This window comes from Cupressus sempervirens, chromosome 10 (genome assembly GCF_028749045.1).
Source record: "Cupressus sempervirens isolate cs-2001-9-10 chromosome 10, ASM2874904v1, whole genome shotgun sequence".
Lineage (NCBI taxonomy): Eukaryota > Viridiplantae > Streptophyta > Pinopsida > Cupressales > Cupressaceae > Cupressus > Cupressus sempervirens.
The window spans coordinates 407,624,159-407,629,381 of NC_143127.1; the positions used below are offsets into that span (position 1 = coordinate 407,624,159).

At 30.7% G+C, this 5,223-nt stretch overlaps 1 pseudogene; it reads right to left on the reverse strand.

Moving 5' to 3' along the window:
• Nucleotides 1-560: 560 nt before the first annotated feature.
• LOC149534405 (U6atac minor spliceosomal RNA) lies at nucleotides 561-690 on the reverse strand (annotated as a pseudogene).
• Nucleotides 691-5,223: the final 4,533 nt, after the last annotated feature.

Genomic DNA, 5,223 nt, shown 5'->3' on the forward strand with positions numbered 1-5,223 from the left:
GTGTTTGGTTGCATCAATAAAAATAGGAATTAGAATAAGTTTTTAAAAAAATCTTACTATGAATTTATAAAAAATATTTTTTTGTTAAATTTTTAAAAGTCAAATTAATTTGCTACCCTCTTCATTATAATTTGACTTTATCAGTAAGAAAGGTATATCACATATTTCACTTAATACCAAGTTAAATGTGTTTCAAAGTTTAAAATTTTTAAATATTTAGACCTCTCTTATCCACAAATATATTTGCTTGCTTAGCCCACACTGAAAGCAACCAATTTTAATCAATTTGCTTTGTCATACCCACGTTTTTGGATCTTTTTGTTGGATTTAAATCTAGTTATTTTAAAATTATGTTCAATATTGCCTAAAAATGTTTCCATTATAAGCGTGATTTTTTAATATATATGTTCATTGTTAAAGAAGTCAAAAGTTACAATTTTTAATTATAAATATTTGACAAATTTTTTTAAAATTTTAATTACATTTGAAGATTTCAATTATAAATACTATTGTATGCATAAAGAATATAAAAAATTATGTTAAATATAACTATCAAAACTAAAATTATTTTATTTTTGGGTAAGAATCATCAATGACTGATAGCCTTAAACCATGTGTGAAGGAAAGTCCAAAGACTATTCTTGTCCTTATCAAGGGAGATGCCACATATCTCTCATTTTCGAAAAACACAAACATTTTTATTTTAAATATATAAAAAAGTAAAATATACGATATTTGAACCTAGTTTTATTTAGAAGGCTAAAGATAAGATTTATTTGTAAAGATAATTTTAATAAAAGTTTTGATTAGGTAAAAATAGGTTTTGAAAGGTCCCAAAACCTTGTACATCAAATCTAAAATTATTACAATATAAGGCCCAAATACAACAGTGTGATTCACCAAACAAAGATAGGGAACAACCAACAAAAGTTTATAATAAATATCATGTCTGATGTTAGACATTTTGTCATCGATAAAAATCCTTATAAAAATTATAGCTATGCATTTTTTCACATATGTTCCCAACAAATAAATGCAATTAAAAGACAAACAAAATCATAAAAAGTAAATTTCATCCTTCTGACTATTGCAACACTTGCACTCTACTCCATCATCACGCACTGTACTTTTTTATGCATTAGTAGCCCATTCAAAGAATCCACATCCATTGTGTCCCTACATTAGCAAATCTTCATTAGTTCCTAGTATAATAATTATTTATTCATTACACTAATTTCTAAGAAAATTAATAACGACGTTTTTCTTATTCGGGCAAGACCAAAATTTATGCCCAAGGTTTTTTTTTGTGTTGGAGATTTTCAACAAACAAGGGCCAACACCACATCGACATGTTGGCACATTGATTAAAGCCATCAACCCTGCAACATAAAAAATACATTAGTTATATGAAAATACACATACTATAATAAAAGCCTTTTAAATCACTATACAAAATCTTTATAATCATTATTAAAAGCCTATTTAAATAGCAATTTATAGCCGAGGAGTTGTTCACAAAAAAATACATCATTGCATCTATTTTAGTTTGAAATTCGATTGGATCATTATATCAAGCGATATGAAATCCTAAAAATGGTAAATATAGCATCTCCTACTACTGCATTATTTATGGGAGTGAAGAATCAAACAGTAGGTTTATGAAAATGAGAAAAAACATGACTAGAAAGAAGATATCAACATTGTGCACACTCAAAAAAAAGGACATTGTCCAAATTAAGACATTATCCATAGGAGCCAAACAGCACAAGAATTAGTAATGTTGATGTAGATATTACTAAACAACAAAAGAGCTAGTAATGTTGATAGGAGTCAAATGTTTTGTGAATATTATAGTCAAACAACACAAGAGTTGTAATGCTGATACGAGTCAAACAACACAAGTGAATATCACAGTATTGTGCATTTTACCCAACAAAATAATGTGAAGCGGCCTAGACACCATGGAAACTGTTTGACCAAATGCCTATCCAAGTAGCTCAATAGAAGTCAGGGACTAATATGTAAAGAATTTGGTACCAATAGCTATCAAATTTGCAAATAATTCTATGATTAATGCAAACGACTAAGTCCACCGTGTGGGTTAATATATAAGAAGATTAGGCACAAGCATCTTTAAATATTTAAACAAGTGAAGGAAATGAATAATTTTCCATATACACTTGTCATAAAGTCATAGAAAAGCTTATAAAAATATGTTTTGCAGTTAATAAAAATATGTATTGTAGCTGATAATATCATAAGGCATGCATAAGGCATGCTATGAAGCAGTCAATATAAAGGTCACTATAGTTCGAAATAGTTTTAACAAAAACTCTAGAGTCCTCCATACTTAAGTTGTATGTATTTGACTCTCTCCCCCTCAGTCATTCTCAAGAAGCCTTTTGCTCTTTTGGTTTCAACCAAAAAATCATCATAGGCCTTTATCATTGAATCTTCACTAATCCTATGAATGCCTTTGAGGGCATCATATATTTTCTCTCCAACAGATTCAGAATCCTCTTCATCCACTTTGACAATGTAAGGCTTTAACATGCCCTCATGGATCCTATTCATGGCTTCACAAATGGTATCCATCGAACCAACCATGCTCACCTTCTTTCTATTTCCCTTCCTTGATGAAGATGGTGATATTCTCTAACTACCACTTGCACTTGATTGGTTGGATTGAGCAAATTCTTCATCTAAATGACTATCAACATCAACTGGTATAATGAAATCCCCAACATCATCAAGATTGATGGCCTCATCCATAATGTTCCCTTCCTCTGTCTCCTGAGCCGTGGAAGCTACATTACCTTTTGTCATGTCATTTCCCACAATGAAGGCTAACTCATTATAGTATTGGAATGGCTGCCTTTTATACACTTTTGCATTTTTTAATTCTTTCCTCTACAAATTGGGAAACAATTGAAATGGTTAGTTGTCTTTCAATACTAAATTTACAAATATAAAGTTATATGTTAAAAAAATGAATATTAAATGCCACTTTACCTTCAACAAATCATTCCAAACATTGTCTTCAACATCCAGACACTGTGTACCTTCATTCCATGCAAAGCCCCTTGTATTTCTTAAATATTTCATTACTCTAAATCCCACTTTCCATGTTTTTAATTTATTCTTCAAATTATCCTTGGTCAAATTTTTCTTCAGCTCATCATTGAACCACCTTTCAATCGTAGTCCAAGCTTCCTTTTTGAAACCACCTTCACCTTTTCGGCCTAGTTGTACTTGCTCTTGAAGCAACTCAAGGAATTTGTGCTCCATATCCCTAGTCCATAGCACCCTATTCGTAGAAGGTGCATTGCTGACTTGTGTTTCTTGGGCCATGCTAAGGAACATTACAAAAATGGGTAAAAAATACTTGACCATATAATATTAGACCTTAATAATGTGTATGGAAAAATCAAGATGGTCAAATAAATAAACATAATACAAACCCACATCAATCAATATGCATATAGCCACATTATGTATCCAAAAAATTCAACATAGATTGCATCAAATATGAAAACTAAATATCATAAAGTACTCTTTTTGAACTTTAACACGAAATGATTTAGAGATTGTGTCTTGTGTTCTCTTTACAATGCATTAAAGATGTAATGTGAAGTGCATCGTGCTAGCATTGAATGTATTTTGCATTTGGTTTGACATAATTTTGGAAAGATGGATAAACTACAAGTAAGTTTAACAAAATCAATATATAGTAGGGAAAAATCATAACCTACAAGCTCTAGTCTTCAATTCAAATGCACATTAAAATTAAGCTTAACCCCTCAACATCAATACGCATCTTACAGAGTTAGAGAAGCTCAAGGAATCAATTTTTAAGAGAGAACATAAAACAACATCAGCAGCACAAACATCAACACTCTTAAATTCAATAACTTGTTAGTATATAAAACAACATCAATAGCACAAATAGCTCAGCTTCTTGACATAGTTGACCAGAGTAGTGTTATAGGGTGAGTTGAAGCAAGAATGAAACATGAATGTTAACAATGAAAGGGAAAGAAAACAACATGCTGCACCCCAACCCCAAATTAATGTGTAACCTCTACTTTCTCTATTATAAATTAAGAACTACATACACTTTTATCAGTTAGTTGACCTGCGTAGCTAAGTTGTTTATACTAGTTTATAGATTCTCTATATTATATGTATCTATAAATAAAAATTGATCTACATACTCATAGATGCACACATGATGAAAAGGATAGCAATGCATAGATTATGTAGGTTTATGTACTACAAATTACAGTCTTGGAACCTGAAAATTAAGTTTGCAGAGACATCATCACAAAAAGGGAACAAAATTAGGGGCCAAACATCCAATTCTTGAAAGCTTGAAACCTAATATAAAGTAAATAGTAGAGCACAGTCAATATCATAGCTATAAAAGTTGTATGCCTTCATTAATCTAATATATTTAGAAAGGCAAAGTGCTACCAAAGTCACCTTAACTCTAAGTTGTTGGCAAATTCATCACTTTTTTCATATGATATGGTGTCCCATCAATTTCATGTTTCATAACATGCAAAGAAAGCCATTGGATACTTCTCATTACTGTTGCCATATGAACCCCATTGGAAAATTTTAATATTTGGTGATAAGAAGATTCTTGTGTAAAAGAAGGGAATATTTTAATGAGGTTCTTTGCATAGCACTAGAAGCAAGGAATCTAAATATGAAACTAATGACCTTAGTTGTAGCACAAAATTCCCGTAATTGCTCATAAATTCAACAACCACTTGTTACTTTCCCCACTGCAACACGGATCAGTTTTTTATACCCATAATATCAATGCTCAATTCTTTCAGGCTAAAAATGTATGAAATAAACAAGGAGTTTTACATTGCTAACACATGAAATCCAGCTCTGAAATATGTGGTCTACCATAGAAGCCCATAGCTATATGTCATAATAAGTGTCCATCCAAACAAATGGACACTGATATATAAATGAATACTATAATTATTTTTCTTAGATTGTTGGAAAAACTTGGATTCTAAAAGGGTTTCCCTCAAAATGTTTTTTCCTCCATGTCAAAGTTGTGCTACTATGAAAACACATTGTAGAGGTAGACTTATTCTCAATGTTAAAAGAAATAGTTAGTTGCATGTACTGCTGCATTAAATATATTTTCATGACTGAGACTATAATAATCTAATTACAATTTAGCATACATTGAGGAATATA